The sequence below is a fragment of the Amblyraja radiata genome, chromosome 49 (genome assembly GCF_010909765.2).
Source record: "Amblyraja radiata isolate CabotCenter1 chromosome 49, sAmbRad1.1.pri, whole genome shotgun sequence".
Taxonomy (NCBI): domain Eukaryota; kingdom Metazoa; phylum Chordata; class Chondrichthyes; order Rajiformes; family Rajidae; genus Amblyraja; species Amblyraja radiata.
Window position 1 is genome coordinate 481,374 of NC_046004.1, and position 27,287 is coordinate 508,660.

At 45.7% G+C, this 27,287-nt stretch overlaps 2 long non-coding RNA genes across 2 annotated transcripts; one reads left to right on the forward strand and one right to left on the reverse strand.

Annotated features, from left to right (window-relative positions):
• On the forward strand, positions 1–21,005 carry LOC116968990. The gene is made up of 3 exons (XR_004410582.1): positions 1–12; positions 14,489–14,503; positions 20,699–21,005. It is a non-coding gene; the product is annotated as an uncharacterized LOC116968990 (long non-coding RNA).
• Positions 11,139–27,287, reverse strand: LOC116968989. Its single transcript, XR_004410581.1, has 3 exons — positions 27,269–27,287; positions 23,439–23,440; positions 11,139–11,192 (listed from the first exon to the last, which is right to left on the reverse strand). It is a non-coding gene; the product is annotated as an uncharacterized LOC116968989 (long non-coding RNA).

Genomic DNA, 27,287 nt, shown 5'->3' on the forward strand with positions numbered 1-27,287 from the left:
GTGTGTGTGTGTGTGTGAGGATTGTTCAGAACACACCAACATTGTCCCTGAATAAAAGGACAGAAAAGCTGTAAAAGTCACCTTCCAGTAGTTGGGACCACTCAGCATCTGCTACGGCTCCACTGGTCCCTCCATGACACAGATCTCATTTTAAAATGTACACACAAAATAACAGTTCTCTATAAAGCTGACCAGAATTTGGAGACGTGAAATATCATTCGACACCTTTCAGCTGTGCTTTGTTGAAGGTGGGTCTAGTTCTGTATATCCAAGAGGAGATTAAATTATTAGGCAGGGAGGGAGGGGGAAATAGACAGGAAATATCTGCCTAGGAGTTCAAAAGACCAATCCAAACACTTTCCAAAAGCGTTCATCATCTGGCCACTGACTGGAGAGAGGGTGGTTCACTAGTGTGAATGTGGCCCTGCAGGAAACAAAGCCAAACAACCACATTTAGTTAACGAGTTTGCCGATACATTTCCTAGCTGACTGCAGTTCTTCTTCCTCAGGATGAAGTCAAAGTTCGCAGAGGGGCCTACCGCGTAATAGATGTTTCCGCCGTCTGGAATGACCAACTCTGGGGGCAGAAGAGAAAAAAAACAATGAGAACATTTCCAAACGTAGACTTGGCGACCGTTTCGCTGAACACTAGGCCTACGAGGCCTACCTGATCACCCGTCTGATAAACATTTCAATGGTCCTCTGTTGTCACGTGTACCGAGACACAGTGAAATTTGAATTACCAGACAGTCGCACCAAAAGAGCACCAAGATTAACTACTTAAAGATTAACTACTTAAAGATTAAATATGTTTAAACAGCGACCGCAGCGGCATGTGAGAATTTCCATGGCACACAGCATAAGCGGCGATCCACAGCCATCAGTTCAATGTCGGCTACACGCACGCTCCTTCACTGTGATGTGACCTGAGTTGTACGGACCGCTATCACTTTCTCTGCAGGCAGCGCATCCTTGTTTTTTTCGGTGACCTCAGCATCAAGCAACCTATGTTTTATTCCTCACATCTGTCTTCTGCGGGGATCTGGACAAGCTGATAATCCTTCCAATCTCCTTCCAGGTTGTGCTTTGACATGGCTCTCTGTATTACGACCGGGGACCTCTTTTGGTTGGTCACCTGGAGAGGAAGGGAAAAAGTATTTACTTCAGACGCTAGGTGTATTGAGACAAGACAAGAGAGACTAGAGACATTTATTTGTCACGTACCAATTGGTACAGTGAAATGTGTGGTCATCATACAGCCATACGAATAAAAAAGAGCACAGAACATGATAGTCTTTAACATAGATATCCCCACACAGTGGAATCAAAGTTTCCCACTGTGAGGGAAGGCACCAAAGTTCAGTCATCCTCTGTTGTTCATCCGTGGTCAGGGGGCTCCCGAACCCCTCACTGTCGCCACTACAGGCAACCCGATGTTCAGGCCCTCTCGCTGGAATGCGGGAACTCCGACGTCGGAACGGGAGAACAACCTCAGGGGCTTGGACATCCGAATCGGTATAAAGTAGTATCTGAGCCGTGGAAGAATGCCATGCACGTACCAATAATCTTTTGTACACCTTCCCATTGCCATTCTCGAGACTGACGTGGATGATGCAATTTTCCTCGTTCTGCTTGTTGTACTCCGGAAGTGGCGCTGTGGAGCTGCAGGAAGTCCCCGAGATGGTGGGCTTGTGGTCCTTGGAATTGTGGGGGCAGGAAGACAAGCATGAAACGGTGCCGATCAATGACGAGACTCCCGAAGAGGCCGTGTCCATTGGAGTGGGCAGATGAGCAAGATGATAATGATTCATTCGGCTGGAAAACAAAACAGTAAGTATAGGTATTTAGATATTTCCAATCCAACTTTCCAGTTCTATCATCAAGCCAGACTGCTCACATCCTCTATATAGGATGAGTGGTGATCTTATAAACATGTTTAAAATCATGAGATTTGTTGCTGCCTCACAGATCCAGAGACCAGGGTTCGATCCTGACCTCAGGAGCTGTCCATGCGCAGTTTGCACATTCGCCCTGTGAACATGTGGGTTTCCTCCGGATTCAAGAGTCAAGAATGTTTTATTGTCATATCCCATTTCCTCTCACATCCCAAAGATGTGTAGGGTTATTGGTTATTTAGGTTCCGTAAATTGTTCTTAGTGTGTAGCATAGAACTACTGAATGGGGTGATCGCTGGTCGGCATGGATTCAGTGGGCCGAAGGGACTGTTTCTCTAAGGTAAACTAAACTAAATATTGGTGTGATGCACTTGCAACATGCAAAGCTTCACTTGCACGTCTTTGGAATGTGTGAGGAAGCCGGAGCACCCGGGGAAAACCCACGTGGTCACAGGGAGAACGTAAACCGTACAGGCAGCACCCGTGGTCAGGATCAAATACGGTCCTCTAGCAGCAACTCTACCGCTGCACCACAAAGTACTGGAATAAGTCAGCTCACTCCATAGATCTCAGCTTCATTTTATCCTTCCTCAGGACCACACGCTCAATCAAAACTCCTCCACTTACGTAACCTCCACTAAGGATCACAAACCCGCCTTTCTCCAGACCAGGCACCCCAGCGACTAAGAGTGAGTGTGAGAGAGAGAGTGTGGGTGAGTGAGATTGTGTGTCCGTGATTGAGTGGGTGTGAATGAGTGAGGGTGAGTGGGTGAGTGAGTGGGTGAGCGAGTGAAAAGTGAGCAAAAGAATAAATCAGGGAAGGTAGTGCATCCGTGGATAACAAGGGAAATCAGGGATAGTATCAAAACCAAAGATGAAGTGTACAAATTAGCCAGAAAAAAGCAGCCTACCAGAGGACTTGGTGAAATTCAGAGTCCAGCAGAGGGGGACAAAGGGCTTAATTAGGAAAGGGAAAATAGATTATGAAAGAAAACCGGTAGGGAACATAAAAACTGACTGCAAATGTTTTTATAGATATGTGAAGAGAAAGAGATTAGTTAAAACAAATGTAGGTCCCTTGCAGTCGGAAACAGGTGAATTGATCATGGGGAACAAGGACATGGCAGACCAATTGAATAACTACTTTGGTTCCGTCTTCACTAAGGAAGACATAAATAATCTGCCGGAAATAACGGGACCGCGGGTCAAATGAGATGGAGGAACTGAGTGAAATCCAGGTTAGCCGGGAACTTGATAGAGGTCTTTAAAATGATGAGAGGGATAGACAGAGTTGATGTGATCAAGCTTTTCCCTTTGAGAATAGGGAACATTCAAACAAGAGGACATGACTTCAGAATTAAGGGACAGAAGTTTAGGTGTAACATGAGGGGGAACTTCTTTACTGAGAGAGTGGTAGCGGTGTGGAATGAGCTTCCAGTGGAAGTGGTGGCGGCAGGTTCGTTGGTATCATTTAAAAATAAATTGGATAGGCATATGGATGAGAAGGGAATGGAGGGTTATGGTATGAGTGCAGGCAGGTGGGACTAAGGGAAAAAAGTTGTTTGGCACGGACTTGTAGGGCCGAGATGGCCTGTTTCCGTGCTGTAATTGTTATATGGTTATATGGTTATATAAGTGGTGTTAGGTAAATTGAATGGAATAAAGGCCGATAAATCCCCAGGGCCAGATAGGCTGCATCCCAGAGTACTTAAGGAATTTTTCGAGGATGTAACTAGTAGAGTGGATAAGGGAGAACCAGTGGATGTGTTATATCTGGACTTTCCGAAGGCTTTCGACAAGGTCCCACATAAGAGATTAGTATACACACTTAAAGCACACGGTATTAGGGGTTCAGTATTGATGTGGACAGAGAACTGTCTGGCAAACAGGAAGCAAAGAGTAGGAGTAAACGGGTCTTTTTCAGAATGGCAGGCAGTGACTAGTGGGGTACTGCAAGGCTCAGTGCTGGGACTTCAGCTATTTACAATATATATTAATGATTTGGACGAGGGAATTGAATGCAACATCTCCAAGTTTGCGGATGACACGAAGCTGGGGGGCAGTGTTAGCTGTGAGGAGGATACTAGGAGGCTGCAAGGTGACTTGGATAGGCTGGGTGAGTAGGCAAATGCATGGCAGATACAGTATAATGTGGATAAATGTGAGGTTATCCACTTTGGTGGCAAAAACAGGAAAGTAGACTATTATCTAATTGGTGGCCGATTAGGAAAAGGGGAGATGCAACGAGACCCAGGTGTAATGGTACACGAGTCATTGAAAGTAGGCATGCAGGTGCACCAGGCAGTGAAGAAAGCGAATGGTATGCTAGCATTCATAGCAAAAGAATTTGAGTATAGGAGCAGGGATGTTCTACTGCAATTGTACAGGGTCTTGGTGAGACCACACCTGGAGTATTGCGTACAGGTTTGGTCTCCAAATCTGAGGAAAGACATTCTTGCCATAGAGGGAGTACAGAGAAGGTTTACTAGACTGATTCCTGGGATGTCAGGACTTTCATATGAAGAAAGACTGGATAGACTCGGCTTGTACTCGCTAGAATTTAGAAGATTGTGGCGGGATCTTATAGAAACTTCCAAAATTCTTTAGGGGTTGGACAGGCTATGTGCAGGAAGATTGTTCCCGATGTTGGGGAAGTCCTGGACAAGTGGTCACAGTTTAACGATAAAGGGGAAATCCTTTAGGACCGAGATGAGAAAAACATTTTTCACACAGAGAGTGGTGAACCTCTGGAACTCTGCCACAGAAGGTAGTTGAGGCCAGTTCATTGGCTATATTTAAGAGGGAGTTAGATGTGGCCCTGGTGACTAAAGGGATCATGGGGTATGGAGAGAAGGCAGGCACAGGATACTGAGTTGCATGATCAGCCATGATCATATTGAATGGCGGTGCAGGCTCGAAGGGTCGAATGGCCTCTACTCCTGCACCTATTTTCTATGTAATTCCTCAAATTTGCATCTCTCTGGGTGAAAAGGTTTTTTCCTCACTTCAGTCTTAATTGTCTCCCCTTTATTCTACGACTGTGGCCCCTGGTTCTGGACTCGCCCAACTTTGGAAACATTTTTCCTACATCTAGCCTGTCCAGTTCTTTTATAATTTTATACGTTTCTATAACATCCCCCTCATCCTTCTAAACTCCAGTGAATACAAGCCTAGTCTTTTCAATCTTTCCTCATATGACAGTCCCACCATCCCAGGGATCAATCTCGTGAACCTATGCTGCACTGCCTCAATCACAAGGATGTCCTTCCTCAAATTAGGAGACCAAAACTGTACACAATACTCCAGATGTGGTCTTACCAGAGCCCTATACAACTGCAGAAGAACCTCTCAACTCCTATACTGAAATCCTCTTGTTATGAAGGCCAACATTCCATTAGCTTTCTTCACTGCCTGCTGTACCTGCACGCCAACTTTCAGTGACCGGTGTACAAGGACGCCCAGGTCTCGCTGTACCTCCCCATTACCTAACCTAACCCCATTGAGATAATAATCTGCCCCCTTGTTTTTCCACCAAAGTGGATAACGTCACATTTATCTATATTATACTGCATCTGCCACGCATCTGTCCACTCACTCAACCTGAAAAGGTCACCCTGCAATCTCCTAACATCCTCTTCACAGTTCACACTGCCACCCAGCTTTGTGTCATCCGCAAACGTGCTAGTGTTGCTCCTAATTCCCTCTTCCAAATCATTAATATACTGTATATGGTAAACAGTTGCAGCCCCAACACCAAGCCTTGCGGCACTCCACTTGTCACTGCCTGCCATTCTGAAAAGGACCTGATCACTCCTACTCTTTGCTTCCTGTCTGCCAACCAATTTTCTAACCGTCAACTTCCTACCCTCAAAAATCATGTGCTCTAATTTTAGTCACCAGTGTCTCTTGCGGGACCTTATCAAAGGCTTTCTGAAAGCCTAGATACACTACATCCACTGGCTCCCCTTCATCCATTTTACTTGTCACATCCTCAAAAAATTCCGGAAGATTAGCCAAGCACGATTTTCCTTTCATAAATCCATGCTGACTTGGACTAATCCCGTTACTGCTATGCAAATACCCCATTATTACCTCTTTAATAATTGACTCCAGCATCTTTCCCACCACCAAAATCAGGCTAACTGATCTGTAATTCCTCATTTTCCTTTCTTGAAAAGTGGGATAAAATTAGCTATCCCACAATCCACAGGAACTGATCCTGAATCTATTGAACATTGGAAAATTATCACCAAGTACCTTCCCACACAAGACAGCCCGGGGCTGGAGGGTGACACTGGTCTAGACAATAGGTGCAGGAGGAGACCATTCGGCCCTTCGAGCCAGCACCGCCATTCAATTTGATCATGGCTGATCATCCCCAATCAGTACCTCGTTCCTGCCTTCTCCCCATATCCCCTGACTCCGCTATTTTTAAGAGCCCTATCTAGCTCTCTCTTGAAAGCATCCAGAGAACCTGCCTCAACCACCCTCTGAGGCAGAGAATTCCACAGACCTACTACTCTCTGTGAGAAAAAGTGTTTGCTCGTCTCCATTCTAAATGGCTTACTCCTTATTCTTAAACTGTGGCCCCTGGTTCTGGACTCCCCTAACATCGGGAACATGTTTCCTGCCTCTAGCGTGTCGAAACCCTTAACAATCTTATATGTTTCAAAGAGATACCCGCTCATCCTTCTAAGCTCCAGAGTGTACAAGCCCAGTTTCTCCATTCTCTCAGCATATGACAGTCCTGGCAACCCCAGAATTAAACTTGTAAACCTACGCTGCACTCCCTCAATATCAAGAATGTCCCTCCTCAAATTAGGGGACCAAAACTGCACTTCGGAGTCACGTGAGTGACTACGTGAAGAAGACCCCGTCCGTGCGCATGTGCGTCATATCGTCGTTCGCATGGCGGTAGCACTGGACTGGCAAGCATGTCGCTGCTTGCCACCGGTAAGTCAAACTAAGAAGGTAAGGTTTCTATTTCTTACCTTTCTTAGATTTCGTGCAGGAACCTCTTTTACAGAGGTTTCCTGCCAATATTTCGCGAGGCCAACAAAGGAACCAGTATAGCTGGTAAGTCGGGTCTGCGATTTTTAAAAAATGTCTTAAAAACGCTGGGGAATATCCCAGTTATAGTCGCACTGCAGCAGCATTAGATTTGCTGAGTGCCAGAGACCCAGGTAATTACGGGTACTTTTAAATAAAAAGTTATTCTCAGAGGAGTGGGTTCCTCTGGAGGCTCTGTTTAAAGAACGGCTATCTCTATTACCGTGAGGGTTTCCCTCCGGTAATAGATATAAATGGTGGGGTTCCCTGCTATAGTGGGGTAAAACCGTTCAGACGGTTAACCCTATATACCGGCAGGTTTGCCCTCCGGTAATAGATATAGATATGGGGTTCCCCGATATGGGGAGAAAACCGATTAGATGGTCAGCCCCAGTACCGGCAGGGTTCGCCTCCAGTAAAATATACAAATGCTGATGTTCCCAGGGTAGGAAAATCCATTAGCAAGACGGTTTCCAGACTACAGTGGTCCCCAGGATATGGGATCAAAACTAACCTCAAAGGTCAGCATTAGTGCTGGGAGGGTTGCCCTCCAAGTAAATTATAAAAATCTTTGTTTTAAGGTTGGTTAGGATGGGAATTATAATGGAGAAGATGCTCCATCTAGACACACTAGGAAGTGTGTAAGCATGGCTATGGAGGAGCCTGCACCAGCAGCACCTTGGAATAGGGGTGCTTATTTGAATGCCTACTATATGACAGCGTGGGCCTATGTGAGAGCCCGTGCCAACAGTATCTTGGAACAGGGCTGCTTGACACTTAGTCTATGGCAGCGTGGGCCTATGGAAGAACTCACTCCAGCAGCACCTTGAGATAGGGCTGTTTGATACCTAGTCTATGGCAGCACGGGTCTATAGGAGTGCCCATGCCAGCAGCACCTTGAGATAGGGCTGTTTAAAATGCATGCATAGTCTATGGCATCGCAGGCCAATGAGAGAGCCAGCGTCAGCAGTGCCTTATAATAGGGCTGCTTAAAGTATATGCCTAGTTTTTGCCAGCGTAGGCCTATTGAAGAGCCAGCGCCAGCAGCACCTTTTTTTGACAAGGCTGCTTCATGTTGATGCCTAGACTAATAACAGAGTTTGGCCTATGAGAGAGTCAGCGCGAGCAGCACCTTATAACAGGGCTGCTTCAAATGCATGCCTATTCTATGGTGGTTTAGGCTTATGTTAGAGCCAGCACCAGCAGCACCTTATAACAGGGCTGCTTTATATTTCCCTCTAGGGGAAGGAGCAAGGGTTTATGGAAAAGCCCGTGCCAGTAGCACCTTGTATAGGGGTACTTAATGTGTCTCTTTTATAGAGCAGGGAGCATGCCGGGTCAGTATAAATCTGATGCCGAAGTTGAGCTATGGAGCATATCCAAGGGATAGGGCATGTGTCTAAAGTATCATGCCTGGCAGAAAGGTTGCCATCCCAAAACATGCAGTCAGGCATTATTACATTTTTTTTAAATGCCGCTGAATCTACTATTCAGGTAAACCCCATTCAACAGGGAGAACCTGGAGGTCAAAGCCTCATTCGTATCAGCAGTAAGCGGTTCACTGAAGCTGGTGGCAGCATGAATGCAGCCAGAAGCTCCATATATTCTGCAACTAAAGTACACTTACAAGTTGGTAAGATTTAGCAGGGGCTCTGACAGAAATATTTCAAATGTCATTAGAAACGGGAATAGTGCCGGAGGATTGGCGTACTGCGCATGTTGTTCCATTGTTTAAAAAGGGTTCTAAGAGTAAACCTAGCAATTATAGACCTGTTAGTTTGACGTCAGTGGTGGGCAAATTAATGGAAAGGATACTTAGAGATAATATATATAAGCATCTGGATAAACAGGGTATGTTTAGGAACAGTCAACATGGATTTGTGCCTGGAAGGTCATGTTTGACTAATCTTCTTGAATTTTTTGAAGAGGTTACTCGGGAAATTGATGAGGGTAAAGCAGTGGATGTTGTATATATGGACTTCAGTAAGGCCTTTGACAAGGTTCCTCATGGAAGATTGGTTAAGAAGGTTCAATTGTGTATTAATGGTGGAGTAGCAAGATGGATTCAACAGTGGCTGAATGGGAGATGCCAGAGAGTGATGGTGGATGGCTGTTTGTCAGGTTGGAGGCCAGTGACTAGTGGGGTGCCACAGGGATCTGTGTTCGGGCCACTGTTGTTTGTCATGTACATCAATGATCTGGATGATGGTGTGGTAAATTGGATTATTAAATATGCATATGATACCAAGATAGGTGGTGTTGTGGATAATGAAGTAGATTTTCAAAGTCTACAGAGAGATTTATGCCAGTTGGAAGAGTGGGCTGAAAGATGGCAGATGGAGTTTAATGCTGATAAGTGTGAGGTGCTACATCTTGGCAGGACAAATCAAAATAGGACGTACATGGTAAATGGTAGCAAATTGAGGAATGCAGTTGAACAGAGGGATCTAGGAATAACTGCACGGTTCCCTGAAGGTGGAATCTCATGTAGCTAGGGTGGTAAAGAAAGGTTTTGGTGTGCTGGCCTTTATAAATCAGAGCATTGAGTATAGAAGTTGGGATGTAATGTTAAAATTGTGCAAGGCATTGGTGAGGCCAATTCTGGAGTATGGTGTACAATTTTGGTCGCCTAATTATAGGAAGGATGTCAACAAAATAGAGAGAGTACAGAGGAGATTTACTAGAGTGTGTGTGCGTGCGTGCGTGCGTGCGCGTGTGTAAAGACCAACATTGTCCCTGAATAAAAGGACAGAAAACCTATAAAAGTTACCTCACAGATAGTTGGGAACACTCAGCATCTGCTACGGCTCCACTGGTCCCTCGATGACACACATCTCATTTTAACATGTGCACACAAAATAACAGTTATCTATAAAGCTGACCAGAATTTGGAATCGTTAAATATCATTCGAAAACTTTCAGCTGTGCTTTGTTGAAGGTGGGTCTAGTTCTGTATATCCAAGAGGAGATTAAATTATTAGGCAGGGAGGGAGGGGGAAATAGACAGGAAATATCTGCCTAGGAGTTCAAAAGACCAATCCAAACACTTTCCAAAAGCATTCATCATCTGGCCACTGACTGGAGAGAGGGTGGTTCACTAGTGTGAATGTGGCGCTGCAGGAAACAAAGCCAAACAACCACATTTAGTTAATGAGTTGGCCGATACATTTCCTAGCTGACTGCAGTTCTTCTTCCTCAGGATGAAGTCAAAGTTCGCAGAGGGGCCTACCGCGTAATAGATGTTTCCGCCGTCTGGAATGACCAACTCTGGGGGCAGAAGAGAAAAAAAACAATGAGAACATTTCCAAACGTAGACTTGGCGACCGTTTCGCTGAACACTCGGCCTACGAGGCCTACCTGATCACCCGTCTGATAAACATTTCAATGGTCCTCTGTTGTCACGTGTACCGAGACACAGTGAAATTTGAATTACCAGACAGTCGCACCAAAAAAGCACCAAGATACAAAACTACTTAAAAATTAAATATGTTTAAACAGCGACCGCAGCGGCATGTGAGAATCCCCAGGGCACACAGCATAAGCGGCGATCCACAGCCATCAGTTCAATGTCGGCTACACGCACGCTCCTTCACTGTGATGTGACCTGGGTTGTACGGACCGCTATCACTTTGTCTGCAGGCAGCGCATCCTTCATGTTTTTTTCGGTGACCTCGGCATCAAGCAACCTATGTTTTATTCCTCACATCTGTCTTCTGCGGGGATCTGAACAAGCTGATATTCCTTCCAATCTCCTTCCAGGTTGTGCTTTGACATGGCTCTCTGGATTACGAACGGGGACCTGTTTTGGTTGGTCACCTGGACAGGAAGGGAAAAAGTGTTTACTTCAGACGCTAGGTGTATTGAGACAAGACAAGAGAGACAAGAGACGTTTATTTGTCACATGTACCAATACAGCGATACGAATAAAAAAGAGCACAGAACATGATAGTCTTTAACAGATATCCCCACACAGTGGCACCAAAGTTCAGTCATCTTCTGTTGTTCATCCGTGGTCGGGGGGCTCCCGAACCCCTCACTGTCGCCACTACAGGCGGCCCGATGTTCAGGCCCTCTCGCTGGAATGCTGGAACTCCGACGTCGGCACGGGAGAACAACCTTCAGGACTTGGACATCCGAATCGGTATAAAGTAGTATCTGAGCCGTGGAAGAATGCCATGCACGTACCAAAATTCTTTTGTACACCTTCCCATTGCCATTCTCGAGACTGACGTGGATGATGCAATTTTCCTCGTTCTGATTGTTGTACTCCGGAAGTGGCGCTGTGGAGCTGCAGGAAGTCCCCGAGATGGTGGGCTTGTGGTCCTTGGAATTGTGGGGGCAGGAAGACAAGCATGAAACGGTGCCGATCAATGACGAGACTCCCGAAGAGGCCGTGTCGATTGAGTGGGCAGATGAGCAAGATGATAATGATAAAAGCGGCTGGAAAACAAAACAGTAAGTATAGGTATTTAGTTATTTCCAATCCAACTTTCCAGTTCTATCATCAAGCCAGACTGCTCCCATCCTCTATATAGGATGAGTGGTGATCTTATAAACATGTTTAAAATCATGAGATTTGTTGCTGCCTCACAGATCCAGAGACCAGGGTTCGATCCTGAACTCAGGAGCTGTCCATGCGCCGTTTGCACATTCGCCCTGTGAACACGTGGGTTTCCTCCGGTTTCAAGCGTCAAGAATGTTTTATTGTCATATCCCATTTCCTCTCACATCCCAAAGATGTGTAGGGTTATTGGTTACTTAGGTTCCGTAAATTGTTCTTAGTGTGTAGCATAGAACTACTGATCGCTGGTCGGCATGGATTCAGTGGGCTGAAGGGACTGTTTCTCTTAGGTAAACTAAACTAAATATTGGTGTGATGCACTTGCAACATGCAAAGCTTCACTTGTACTGTATTGCTTCTGCATAACACAACGTATGCTTAAAAAGCAGTTGTCTTATTTGAGCGACTTTGCAGATACAGTGCGGAAACAGGCTCTTCGGACCACTGAGTCCAGACCGACCAGCGATCCCCACACACTATCCTACACACCATGGACAATTTACGACTTGCAGCAGCCAATTAACCTACAAACCTGCACGTCTTTGGAATGTGGCAGGAAGCTGGAGCACCCGGGGAAAACCCACGTGGTCTCAGGGAGAACGTAATCTCCGTACAGGCAGCAACCGTGGTCAGGATCGAATACGGGTCTCTGGCAGCAGCTCTACTGCTGCACCACAAAGTACTGGAATAAGTCAGCACACTCCATAGATCTCAGCTTCACTTTATCCTTCCTCAGGATCCACACGGCAATCAAAACTCCTCCACTTACGTGACCTCCACTAAGGATCACAAACCTGCCTTTCTCCAGACCAGGCACCCCAGCAACTAAGAGTGAGTGTGAGTGTGGGTGAGTGGGTGGGAGAGTGTGAGTGTCGGTGTTTAAGTGGGTGAGAATGAGTGAGTGTGTGGATGAGTGAGAGTGAGTGGGTGAGCGAGTGAAAAGTGAGAAAGAGACAGAGGGTGAGTGAGAGTGAGTGAATTAGAGAGTGAGAGTGTGAGTGAGTGTCAGTGTGAGAGTCGGTGAATGAAGAGTGAGAGTGAGTAAATGAAGAGTGATAGAGTGAGTGTGTGGGTGAGTGAAGAATGAGTGTGTGAGAGTGTGTGAGTGGGTGTAGAGTGAGTGAAGAGTGAGTGGGTGAATGAGAGTGAGTGAGTGAGTATGACAGTGAGTGAGTGGCTGAGTGAGAGTGAGTTTGTGAAAGAGAGAGTGAGTGAGTGAGAGTGTGGATGAGTGAGTGAGTGCATCAGTGATTGAGTGAGAGAGAGTGAGTTAGTGTGAGTGGGTGAGTGCGTGAATAGTGAGAGACAGAGTATGAGTGAGAGAGTGTGAGTGAGTGAGAGAGGGAGTGTGAGTGGATGAGTGAGTGAGAGTGTGAGTGAGTGTGGGTGAATGAAAAGAGAGTGAGTAGGTGAGGGAGAGCGAGTGGGTGAGTGAGTGGGTGGGAGTGAGTAGTGAGTGAAGAGTTACTGAGAGTAAGTGAGTGTGATTGCATCAGTGATTGAGTGGGAGAGAATGAGTGAGTTAGTGTGAGTGAGAGTGTGTGAGTGGCTGAGTGAGAGACTGAGTGAATGAGATTCAGTGAGAGATGGAGTGAGTGAGAGCGAGTGAATGAGATTGAATGAGAGTGTGGGTGAGTGAGTGAGAGCCAATTGAATTGAATTGAATCCTTTATTGCTGTTGCCTGCAGCCATACATGTAATAATAACAAAACACAATAAACACAAATTAACATCCACCACAGTGAGTTCACCAAACACCTCCTCACTGTGATGGAGGCAAAAGTCTTAGAGTTACTGTCTCTTCCCTCCTCTTCTCCCTCTGCGCCGAGGCGATACCCCACCGGGCGATGGTAAGTCAGTCCCGCGGTTCAAGCTCCGCGGCCCGGGGGTGGTCGAAGCTGCCGCCCTCCAGTCCAGCGGACGCAGCTGTTGCAACGGGTGCTCCGGAAAACAGGCACCAGCCTGTGACCTGCGAGCTCCCGACATTGAATGTGAGTGAGTGTGTGGGTGAATGGAGAGGGAGTGGGTGAGTGAGAGAGCGAGTGAATGAGTGAGTGGGTGATAGAGTGAGTGGGTGGGTGAGTGAGACTGAGTAAGTGTGTGTGGGTGAGTGAGAATGAGTTAGAGTGCAAGTGAGTGAGTGAATGTAGGGTGAGTGAGTGAAGAGTGATAGTGAGTGGGTGAGTGAGAGTGGGTGTGAAAGTGAGTGAATGGGTAAGTGAGAGTGAGTGAGTGTGAAAACGAGTGGGTGAGTGAGAGTGGGTGTGAGAGCATAAATAGGTACAGGAGGAGGCCATTCGGTCCTTCCAGCCAGCACCGCCATTCATTGTGATCATGGCTGATCGTCCCCAATCAATAACCCGTGCCTGCCTTCTCCCCATATCCCTTGATTCCACTAGCCCCAAGAGCGCTATCTAACTCTCTTAAATCCATCCAGTGATTTGGCCTCCACTGCCCTCTGTGGAGGGAGAGGAGCCCGAGGTCGTGGTACATATAGGTACCAATGACATAGGTAGAAAAAGAGAAGAGGTCCTGAAAGGAGAATTTAGGGAGTTAGGAGGAGAGTTAAGGAGAAGGATCGCAAAGGTAACAATCTCGGGATTACTGACTGTGCCACGCGGCAGTGAGAGTAGGAATGGAGCGAGGTGGAGGATAAATGAGTGGCTGAAAGACTGGTGCAGAGGGCAGGGATTCAAGTTTCTGGATCATTGGGACTCTTTTGTGAAAGGTGTGACGTGTATAAAAAGGACGGGTTGCACTTGAACCCGAGGAGGACCAATATCCTGGCGGGGAGATTTGCAAAGGCTACTGCGGAGACTTTAAACTAGAACGAGTGGGGGGAGGGACTCAAATAGAGGAAGATAGTAGACAATTTGAGAGGTAGGAGACAGAGAAGGGAAGCACTCAGACCCAACATGTAGGGGGGAAAGGAGAAAAAAATAATAAACAGAGTAAGAGGTGGTGGGGTTCTTAAATGTGTGAGCAGAGAGAGAGAGGGGTGTAAAATGAGGGTAGAAGCAATAGGTAGCAAGGTGAAAAGTAAAAGTGGCAGGCAGCCAGGGCAATAATCAAAAAGAGCCACTTTTCGACATAATTGTATAAGGGGTAAGAGCGTTGTAAAAACAAGCCTGAAGGCTTTGTATCTCAATGCAAGGAGCATTCGTAATAAGGTGATGAGTTGAATGTGCAGATAGCTATTAATGATTATGATATAGTTGGGATATAGACATGGCTCCAGGGTGACCAAGGCTGGAAGCTGAACATCCAGGGATATTCAATATTCAGCAGGGATAGACAGAAAGGAAAAGGAGATGGGGGTAGCGTTACTGGTTAGAGAGGAGATTAATACAATGGAAAGGAAGGAAGGGTGAACTACAACAATTGTTCATCACAGTTTGGCAAAAGAATAAATCGGGGAAGGTAGTGCATCCGTGGATAACAAGGGAAATCAGGGATAGTATCAAAATCAAAGATGAAGCGTACAAATTAGCCAGAAAATGCAGCCTACCAGAGGACTGGGAGAAATTCAGTCCAGCAGAGGAGGACAAAGGGCTTAATTAGGAAAGGGAAAATAGATTATGAAAGAAAACCGGCAGGGAACATAAAAACTGACTGCAAAAGCTTTTATAGATATGTGAAGAGAAAGAGATTTGTTAAAACAAAAGTAGGTCCCTTGCAGTCAGAAACAGGTGAATTGATCATGGGGAACAAGGACATGGCAGACCAATTGAATAACTACTTTGGTTCCGTCTTCACTAAGGAAGACATAAATAATCTGCCGGAAATAGCAGGGGTCAAATGACATGGAGGAACTGAGTGAAATCCAGGTTAGCCGGGAAGTGGTGTTAGGTAAATTGAATGGATTAAAGGCTGATAAATCCCCAGGGCCAGATAGGCTACATCCCAGAATACTTAAGGAAGTAGCCCCAGAAATACTGGATGCATTTGTGATAATTTTTCAAAACTCTTTAGATTCTGAAGTAGTTCCTGAGGATTGGAGGGTAGCTAACGTAACCCCATTTTTTAAAAAGGGAGGGAGAGAGAAAACAGACAAGTTAGTCTAACATCGGTAGTGGGGAAACTGCTAGAGTCAGTTATTAAAGATGGGATAGCAGCACATTTGGAAAGTGGTGAAATCATTGGACAAATTCAGCATGGATTTACGAAAGGTAAATTATGTCTGACGAATCTTATAGAATTTTTCGAGGATGTAACTAGTAGTAATAAGGGAGAACCAGTGGATGTGTTATATCTGGACTTTCAGGAGGCTTTCGACAAGGTCCCACTTAAGAGATTAGTATACACACTTAAAGCACACGGTATTGGGGGTTCAGTATTGATGTGGACAGAGAACTGGCTGGCAAACAGGAAGCAAAGAGTAGGAGTCAACGCGTCCTTTTCAGAATGGCAGGCAGTGACTAGTGGGGTACCGCAAGGCTCAGTGCTGGGACCCCAGCTATTTACAATATATATTAATGATTTGGACGAGGGAATTGAATGCAACATCTCCAAGTTTGCGGATGACACGGAGCTGGGGGGCAGTGTTAGCTGTGAGGAGGATGCTAGGAGGCTGCAAGGTGACTTGAATAGGCTGGGTGAGTAGGCAAATGCATGGCAGATACAGTATAATGTGGATAAATGTGAGGTTATCCACTTTGGTGGCAAAAACAGGAAAGTAGACTTTTATCTAATTGGTGGCTGAATACGAAAAGGGGAGATGCAACGAGACCTAGGTGTAATGGTACATGAGTCATTGAAAGTAGGCATGCAGGTGCACCAGGCAGTGAAGAAAGCAAATGGTATGCTAGCATTCATAGCAAAAGGATTTGAGTATAGGAGCAGGGAGGTTCTACTGCAATTGTACAGGGTCTTGGTGAGACCACACCTGGAGTATTGCGTACAGTTTTGGTCTCCAAATCTGAGGAAAGACATTCTTGCCATAGAGGAAGTACAGAGAAGGTTTACCAGACTGATTCCTGGGATGTCAGGACTTTCATATGAAGAAAGACTGGATAGACTTGGCTTCTACTCGCTAGAATTTAGAAGATTGAGGCAGGATCTTATAGAAACTTACAAAATTCTTAAGGGGTTGGACAGGCTAGATGCAGGAAGTTTGTTCCCGATGTTGGGGAAGTCCAGCACAAGTGGTCACAGTTTAACGATAAAGAGGAAATCCTTTAGGACCGAGATGAGAAAAACATTTTTCACACAGAGAGTGGTGAACCTCTGGAACTCTCTGCCACAGAAGGTAGTTGAGGCCAGTTCATTGGCTATATTTAAGAGGGAGTTAGATGTGGCCATTGTGGCTAAAGGGATCAGGGGGTATGGAGAGAAGGCAGGTACAGGATACTGAGTTGGATGATCAGCCATGATCATATTGAAGGGCGGTGCAGGCTCGAATGGCCGAATGGCCTACTCCTGCACTTATTTTCTATGTTTCTATGTAATTCCACAAATTTGCAACTCTCTGGGTGAAAAGGTTTTTTCTCACCTCAGTCTTAATTGTCTCCCCTTTATTCTAAGACTGTGGCCCCTGGTTCTGGACTCGCCCAACTTTGGGAACATTTTTCCTACATCTAGCCTGTCCAGTTCTTTTATAATTTTGTACATTTCCATAAGATCCCCCTCATCCTTCTAAACTCCAGTGAATACAAGCCTAGTCTTTTCAATCTTTCGTCATATGACAGTCCCGCCATCCCAGGGATCAATCTCGTGAACCTATGCTGCACTGCCTCAATCACAAGGATGTCCTTCCTCAAATTAGGAGACCAAAACTGTACACAATACTCCAGATGTGGTCTTACCAGAGCCCTATACAACTGCAGAAGAACCTCTCCTATACTGAAATCCTCTTGTTATGAAGGCCAACATTCCATTAGCTTTCTTCACTGCCTGCTGTACTGCACGCCAACTTTCAGTGACCGGTGTACAAGGACGCCCAGGTCTCGCTGTACCTCCCCCTTACCTAACCTAACCCCATTGAGATAATAATCTGCCCCCTTGTTTTTGCCACCAAAGTGGATAACCTCACATTTATCTATATTATACTGCATCTGCCACGTATCTGTCCACTCACTCAACCTGAACAGGTCACCCTGCAATCTCCTAACATCCTCTTCACTGTTCACACTGCCACCCAGCTTTGTGTCATCCGCAAACTTGCTAGTGTTGCTCCTAATTCCCTCTTCCAAATCATTAATATACTGTATATGGTAAACAGTTGCAGCCCCAACACGGAACCTTGCGGCACTCCACTTGTCACTGCCTGCCATTCTGAAAAGGACCTGATCACTCCTACTCTTTGCTTCCTGTCTGCCAACCAATTTTCTATCCGTCAACTTCCTACCCCCAAAATCATGTGCTCTAATTTTAGTCACCAGTCTCTCGTGCGGGACCTTATCAAAGGCTTTCTGAAAGCCTAGATACACTACATCCACTGGCCACCCTTCATCCATTTTACTTGTCACATCCTCAAAAAATTCCGGAAGATTAGCCAAGCACGATTTTCCTTTCATAAATCCATGCTGACTTGGACTAATCCCGTTACTGCTATGCAAATACCCCATTATTACCTCTTTAATAATTGACTCCAGCATCTTTCCCACCACCAAAATCAGGCTAACTGATCTGTAATTCCACATTTTCCTTTCTTGAGAAGTGGGATAACATTAGCTATCCCACAATCCACAGGAACTGATCCTGAATCTATTGAACATTGGAAAATTATCACCAAGTACCTTCGCACACAAGACAGCCCAGGGCTGGAGGGTGACACTGGGCACTCTGAACCCGAGCACCAAGATGTAAGCGGCCGAAGGAGCGCATCCCTCAGGACAGCCCGCACTCTCTTCTCGGGGTCAGTGCTGTCCGGCCATGTCCGCCCTCCACCTCAGCTGGGGGACCACGGAAGTTGGAAGAATTCTGCTTACTGGGAATAATGGCCCGAGGCAGCGCGGACACAATAGACAATAGGTGCAGGAGGAGACCATTCGGCCCTTCGAGCCAGTACCGCCATTCAATGTGATCATGGCTGATCATCTCCAATCAGTACTTCGTTCCTGCCTTCTCCCCATATCCCCTGACTCCGCTATTTTTAAGAGCCCTATCTAGCTCTCTCTTGAAAGCATCCAGAGAACCTGCCTCCACCACCCTCTGAGGCAGAGAATTCCACAGACTTACCACTCTCTGTGAGAAAAAGTGTTTGCTCATCTCCATTCTAAATGGCTTACTCCTTATTCTTAAACTGTGGCCCCTGGTTCTGGACTCCCCCAACATCGGGAACATGTTCCCTGCCTCTAGCGTGTCCAAACCCTTAACAATCTTATATCTTTCATATCTTACATCAACCCTCTCATCCTTCTAAGCTCCAGAGTGTATAAGCCCAGCTGCTCCAATATCTCAGCATATGACAGTCCCGCCAACCCGGGAATTAACCTTGTAAACCTACGCTGCACATCCTCAATAGCAAGAATGTCGTTCCTCAAATTAGGGGACCAAAACTGCACACAATACTCCAATTTAAGACTGCACAAATAATTTATAAAGCAAAAAATCAACTGCTACCTGTAAACATACAACAACTGTTCAGAGACAGAGAGGGGGGTTATAACTTTAGAGGGAAACTAAACTTGAAACAGCATTATGCTCGGACCAATTTAAAAAGTATGGGTATTTCCATTTGTGGGGTGGTTTTGTGGAATGGTCTTGACGAAACGATTAAACAAAGTATGAATATAATGCAATTTAAAAAAATGTACAAAAGATATATCTTTGAAAAGCACAGTAATGAGGAAGGAGAATGTAAATCTCACAGATGTTAATGGTGCTTGTTCTTTTTGTTCTTTTCTTTTTTTGTTCTTTTTTTCTTAATAGCTTGATTGGAGTAGTTTTATTTGAATTGTCTGTTTAGTTTATTTTATTGAATTTTGCATTTGTTAATGGTGAAGAATGGGGGTAGGACTTGACAAGCATAGGCTTCTTCCTATCCCTTTTCGAACGAGTCTAATGTGTATTATGTTGAAATTGGCTTTTGATTTTTTAATTTATGTATGTACATATATGTTATGTATATGTGTATGTGTGTATATGTATGTATGTATATATGTACATGTATATGTATGTATGCGTGTATGTATTTATGTATATATATAATTTTCCTTTTATTCATTTTCATCTTTTCTTCTTTATTTTAATCGTTCGAAATAAAGATATCATTCATTAATTAATTCATTCATGTGTGGTCTCACTAGGGCTCTTCCCGTCTCTCGGGCATGCAAGCTGACACTAACTCACGCCGATAACACACTTACTCATATCACTGACCAGACTCAGGGAACTAAAATATGCTTTAAAAAAAGTCACATTTTTATCGTCTGGTTTCTTGATTCACACCCAAAAGGACCAGTGGCCTTCAAGATGCTCGGTTGTGTATGTATATGTATTGTGGTAGTCAAAATATAATTGTTACAGTTGGTGTAAATACCTATGGAACCAATTATTATTTTATTAAATAAACCGAAAGTTCCAATCACATGGGGTTTTATTTTATATTTAGGAAAGTCTAAAATCGGCAAAGGAAAATAAAAAATCCTCCCGTCTCCCCAGGCCAGTGATGTGATGGACGCGGGGGTCTGGACCAATCGCTGACAAGTCCCACCCCCTAAGCGACGTCATGTGTGTTATTTTGCTTTTTGGCGATGCGCTCGTTCGTTGAATTGCTTTTAGATGTCCCGCCCTTTCGGTTATTTGGCTTTTCGGCCTTGCGCCTTTTCGGTTGTTTGGCCTTTCGGTTATTTGGCTTTTCGGCATCGTTTCCTTTCGGTTAGTTGGCTTTTCGGCGTCGTTTCCGTTTGAATATTTGGCTTCCACCTCTTTGCGTAGGCATCTCGTCCTTCGATGCCAAGTCCGCACACGGAATGAGAGTGAATGGGAGAGGGAGAGTGAATGTGAGTTGAGAGTGGGAGCGGGTGAGTGAGTGCGAGTGGGTGAGTGAGAGTGGGTGAGTGAATGTGAGTGAATAAGAGTGAGTGAAGAGTGAGTGGGTGAGTGAAGTGTGAGTGACTGCGTGAGTGAAGTGTGAGTGAGTGTGAGTGATTGAGAGTGAGTGGAGAGAGTGAGTGAGAGAGTGGGTGAGTGAGAGTGGGTAAGTGAGAGTGGGTGAGAGACAGTGAGTGAGAGTGTGTATGTGTGTGAGTATTGTGCAGAACACACCAACATTGTCCCTGAATAAAAGGACAGAAAAGCTATAAAAGTCACCTTCCAGATAGTTGGGACCACTCAGCATCTGCTACGGCTCCACTGATCCCTCCATGACACAGATCTCATTTACAAATGTACACACAAAATAACAGTTCTCTATAAAGCTTACCAGAATTTGGAGACAAGTGCAATATCATTGGTGACCAACACCCCCTTTCAGCTGTCCTTTGTTGAAGGTGGGTCTAGTTCTGTATATCCAAGAGAAGATTAAATTTTTAGGCAGGGAGGGAGGGAAGGAGGGGGAAATAGACAGGAAACATCTGCCTAGAAGTTCAAAAAGGCCAATACAAACACTTTCCAAAAGTGCTCATCATCTGGCCACTGACTGGAGAGAGGGTGGTTCACTAGTTTGAATGTGGCCCTGCAGGAAACAAAGCCAAACATCCACATTTAGTTAACCAGTTGGCCGATACATTTCCTAGCTGACTGCAGTTCTTCTTCTTCCTCAGGATTAAGTCAAAGTTCGCAGAGGGGCCTACCACGTAATAGATGTTGCCGCCGTCTGGAATGACCAACTCTGGGGAAGAAGAGAAAAAAAACAATGAGTACATTTCCAAACGTAGACTGGGTGACCGTTTCGCTGAACATTAGGCCTACGAGGCCTACCTGATCACCCGTCTGATAAACATTTCAATGGTCCTCTGTTATCAGGTGTACCGAGGCACAGTGAAATTTGATTTACCAGACAGTCACACCAAAAAAGTACTAAGATACAAAACTACTTAAAGATTAATCATAAACAGCCACCGCAGCAGCATGACAGAATCCCCAGCACACACAGCATAAGCGGAGATCCACAACCATCAGTTCAATGTCTGGGCCACACACACGCTCCTTCACCGTGATGTGACCTGAGTTGTACGGACCGCTATCACTTCCTCTGCAGTCCCTGTCCGCCGAAGTCAGAAAGCCATCCACTATCGCACCAGACTCCGGGATGTTCTCATGGCGCCATGACTCCGTTAACACCAAGATCACTGCACGCATGGCACTCCCTCCGAGTCCTCACCAGTGCAGATAGCACATCCATCTTGTTTTTTTTCAGCAACCTCAGCATCAAGGAACCTATGTTTTATTCCTCACATCTGTCTTCTGAGAGGATCTGGACAAGTTGATATTCTTTCCAATCTCCTTCCAGGTTCTGCTTTGACATGGCTCTCTGGATTACAAACGGGTACCTGTTTTGGTTGGTCACCTGGAGAGGAAGGGAAAAAGTATTTACTTCAGACGCTAGGTTTATTGAGACAAGACAAGAGAGACAAGAGACATTTATTTGTCACATGTATCAATTCGTACATTGAAATGTGTGGTCATCATATAGCCGTACGAATAAAAAAGAGCACAGAACATGATAGTCTTTAACATAGATATCCCCACATAGTGGAATCAAAGTTTCCCACTGTGAGGGAAGGCACCAAAGTTCAGTCATCCTCCGTTGTTCATCCGTGGTCGGGGGTCTCCCGAACCCCTAACTGTCGCCACTACCGGCGGCCCGATGTTCAGGCCCTCTCGCCGGAATGCTGGAACTCCGACGTCGGAATGGGAGAACAACCTCAGAGGCTTGGACATCTGAATCGGTATAAAGTAGTATCTGAGCCGTGGAAGAATGCCATGCACGTACCCCAATGCTTTTGTACACCTTCCCATTGCCATTCTCGAGACTGATGTGAATAATGCAATTTTCCTCGTTCTGCTTGTTGTACTGCGGAAGTGGCGCTGTGGAGCTGCAGGAAGTCCCAGAGATGGTGCGCGTGTGGTCCTTGGGATTGTGGGGGCAGGAAGACAAGCATGAAACAGTGCCGATCAATGACGAGACTCCCGAAGAAGCCGTGTCGATTGAGTGGGCAGATGAGCAAGATGATTATTCATTCGGCTGGAAAACAAAACAGTAAGGATAGGTATTTAGATATTTCCAATCCAACTTTCCAGTTCTATCATCAAGCATAGCTGCTCCCATCCTATATATAGGATGAGTGGTGATCTTATAAACGTGTATAAAATCATGAGATTTGTTGCTGCCTCACAGATCCAGAGACCAGGGTTCGATGCTGACCTCAGGAGCTGTCCATGCGCAGTTTGCACATTCGCCCTGTGAACACGTGGGTTTCCTCCGGATTCAAGAGTCAAGAATGTTTTATTGTCATATCCCATTTCCGCTCACATCCCAAAGATGTGCAGGGTTATTGGTTAGTTAGGTTCCGTAAATTGTTCTTAGTGTGTAGCATAGAACTACTGAATGGGGTGATCGCTGGTCGGCATGGATTCAGTGGGCCGAAGGGACTGTTTCTCTAAGGTAAACTAAACTAAATATTGGTGTGATGCACTTGCAACATGCAAAGCTTCACTTGCACTGTATTGCTTCTGCATAACACAATGATTGCTTAAAAAGCAGCCAAGTCTTCTTTGAGCAACTTTGCAGATACAGCGCGGAAACAGGCTCTTCGGCCCACCTAGTCCACACCGACCAGCGATCCCCACACACTATCCTACACAACATGGACAATTTACGATTTGCAGCAGCCAATTAACCTACAAACCTGCACGTCTTTGGAATGTGTGAGGAAGCCGGAGCACCCGGGGAAAACCCACGTGGTCACAGGGAGAACGTAAATACAGGCAGCACCCGTGGTCAGGGTCGAATACGGGTCTCTGGCGCTGTAAGGCAGCAACTCTACCGCTGCACCACAAAGTGCTGGAATAAGTCAGCTCACTCCATAGATCTCAGTTTCACTTTATCCTTCCTCAGGATCCACACGCTCAATCAAAACTCCTCCACTAAGGATCACAAACCTGCCTTTTTCCAGACCAGGCCCCCCAGCGACTGCGGAGTTACTCCAGCACTTTGAAGTAACTGAGTGAGTGAATGAGATGAGTGGGTGAGTGAGGGTGGGTGAGTGAGGGTGAAGTGAGTGAGAGTGAATGAGTGAAGGGAGTGAGTGAGTGAGTGAGTGAAGAGTGGGTGAGAGAGTGGGGGTGAGTTAGTGAGAGTGTGAGTGAGTGGGTGAGAGTGAGTGAGTGAGAATGAGCGTGAGTGAGTGAAGAGTGAGCGAGAGACAGGGTGAGTAAGTGAGAGTGTGAATTAGAGAGTGAGAGTGTCAGTGTGAGTGAGAGTGGGTGAATGAAGAGTGAGAGTGAGTAAGTGAAGAGTGATAGAGTGAGTTGATGAGTAAGTGTGTGTGGGTGAGTGAGTCGGTGAGTGAAGAATGAGTGCGATTAAGTGGGTGTAGATTGAAGAGTGAGTGAGTGAGTGAGGGAAGAGTGAGAGTGAGTGAATTTGTATGACAGTGAGTGAGTGGGTGAGTGAGTGAGTATGACAGTGAGTGAGTTCGTGAAAGAGAGAGAGAGAGAGGGTGTGGGTGAGTGAGATTGAGTAAAGAATGTGAGTGAGAATGAGTGAGATTGGGTGAGAGTGAGTGGAAGAGTGAGTGAGAGTGAGTGGATGAGTGAGTGAGTGCATCAGTGAGTGAGTGAGAGTGAGTCAGTGTGAGTGGGTGAGTGAGTGAAGAGTGAGAGATTGAGAGGGTGAGAGAGAGTGAGTGAGATTGAGGGTGAGTGAGTGTCAGTGTGAGAGTGAGTGGGTGAATGAAGAGAGAGTGAGTAGGTGAGAGAGCGAATGGGTGGGTGGGTGGGATTGTAGGTGAGTGAGTGTGAGAGTGAGTGAGTGATTGCATCAATGATTGAGTGGGAGAGAATGAGTGAGTTAGTGTGAGTGGGTGAGTGAGTGAGAGTGAGTGAAGAGTGGGAGTGAGTGAGAGGGTGAGTGAGAGCGAGTGGGTGAGTGAGAGTGGGTGTGAGAGTGAGTGAGAGCATAAATAGGTGCAGGAGGAGGCCATTCAGCCCTTTGAGCCAGCACCGCCATTCATTGTGATCATGGCTGATGGTCCCCAATCAATAACCCGTGCCTGCCTTCTCCCCATATCCCTTGATTCCACCAGCCCCAAGAGCTGTATCCAACTCTTTCTTAAATCCATCCAGTGATATGGCCTCCACTGCCCTCTGTGGCAGGGAATTGATCAAATTCACAACTCTGGGTGAAAAGGTTTTTTCTCACCTCAGTCCTAAATGGCCTCCCCTTTATTCTCAGACTGTGACCCTGGTTCTGGGGTCGCCCAACATTGGGAACATTTTTCCTACAGCTAGCCTGTCCAGTCCTTTTATAATTTTATATGTTTCTATAAGATATCAAGTTCAAGTTCAAGTTCAAGTGAGTTTATTGTCATGTGTCCCTGTATAGGACAATGAAATTCTTGCTTTGCTTAAGTACACAGAAAATAATAGGCATTTACTACAAAACAGATAAATGTGTCCATATACCATGTAATAAATATATACACACATGAATAAATAAACTGGTAGTGCAAATAACAGAAAGTGGTTGCTAATAGTCAGAGTTTTGTCCGAGCCAGGTTTAATAGCCTGATGGCTGAGGGGAAGTAGCTGTTCCTGAACCTGGTTGTTGCAGTCTTCAGGCTCCTGTACCTTCTACCTGAAGGTAGCAGGGAGATGAGTGTGTGGCCAGGACTCATCTCCTCATATCCCCTCATCCTTCTAAACTCCAGTGAATACAAGCCTAGTCTTTTCAATCTTTCACAGGGATCAATCTCGTGAACCTATGCTGCACTGCCCCAGTCACAAGGATGTCCTTCTTCAAATTAGTGGAACAAAACTGTACACAATACTCCAGATGTGGTCTTACCAGAGCCTTATACAACTGCAGAAGAACCTCTACAATACAGAAATCCTCTTGTTATTCCATTAGCTTTCTTCACTGCCTGCTGTACCCGCACGCCAACTTTCAGTGACCGGTGTACAAGGACACCCAAGTCTTGCTGCACCTCCCCCTTAACTAACCTAACCCCATTGAGATAATAAACTTCCCCCTTGTTTTTGCCACCAAAGTGGATAACCTCACATTTATCTATATTATACTGCATCTGCCACGCATCTGTCCACTCACTCAACCTGACCAGGTCACCCTGCAATCTCCTAACATCCTCTTCACAATTCACACTGCCACCCAGCATTGTGTCATCTGCAAACTTGCTAGTGTTGCTCCTAATTCCCTCTTCCAAATCATTAATATATATGGTAAACAGTTGTGGCCCCAACACCGAGCCTTGTGGCACTCCACTCGTCACTGCCTGCCATTCTGAAAAGGACCTGATCACTCCTACTCTTTGCTTCCTGTCTGCCCACCAATTTTCTATCCGTCAACTTCCTACCCCCAAAACCATGTGCTCTAATTTTAGTCACCAGTCTCTCGTGCGGGACCTTATCAAAGGCTTTCTGAAAACCTAGATACACTACATCCACTGGCTCCCCTTCATCCATTTTACTTGTCACATCCTCAAAAATTCCAGAAGATTAGCCAATCACGATTTGCCTTTCATAAATCCATGCTGACTTGGACTAATCCCTTTACTGCTATGCAAATGCCCCATTATTACCTCTTTAATAATTGACTCCAGCATCTTTCCCACCATCGGTCAGGCTAACTGGTCTGTAATTCCCCATTTTCTCTCTCACTCCTTTCTTGAAAAGTGGGATAACATTAGCTATCCTACAATCCACAGGAACTGATCCTGAATCTATTGAACATTGGAAAATGATCACCAAGTACCTTCCCACACTAGACTGCCCGAGTTGGCCGAGACATTTCCTACCTGTCTGCAGTTCTTCTTTTTCCTCTGGATGAAATCAAAGTTCGCAGAGGGGCCTACCGCGTAATAGATGTTGCTGCCGTCTGGAATGACCAACTCGGGGCAGAAGAGAAAAAAAACAATGAGTACATTTCCAAACGTAGACTGGGCGACCATTTTGCTGAACACTAGGCCTATGAGGGCTACCTGATCACCCGTCTGATAAACATTTCAATGGTCCTCTGTGATTACGTGTACCGAGGTACAATGAAATTTAATTTACCATACAGTTACACCAAAAAACTGGTCACCTGGAGAGGAAGGGAAAAAGTGTAGGTGTATTGAGACAAGACAAGTGAGACTAGAGACATTTATTTGTCACGTACCAATTGGTACAGTGAAATGTGTGGTCATTATACAGCCATACGAATAAAAAAGAGCACAGAACATGATAGTCTTTAACATAGATATCCCCACACAGCGGAATCAAAGTTTCCCACTGTGAGGGGAGGCACCAAAGTTCAGTCATCCTCCTCTGTTGTCCTCTGTTGTTCACCCGTGGTCGGGGGGCTCCCGCACCTTTCACTGTCGCCACTACAGGCGGCCCGATGTTCAGGCCCTCTCGCCGGAATCATGGAACTCCGACGTCGTAACGGGAGAACAACCTCAGGGGCTTGGACATCCGAATCGGTATAAAGTAGTATCTGAGCCGTGAAAGAATGCCACGCACGTACCACAATGCTATTGTGTACACCTTCCCATTGCCTTTCTCGAGACTGACGTGGATGATGCAATTTTCCTCGTTCTGCTTGTTGTACTCCGGATGTGGCGACGTGGAGCTGCAGGAAGTCCCCAAGATGGTGCACTTGTGGTCCTTGGGATTGT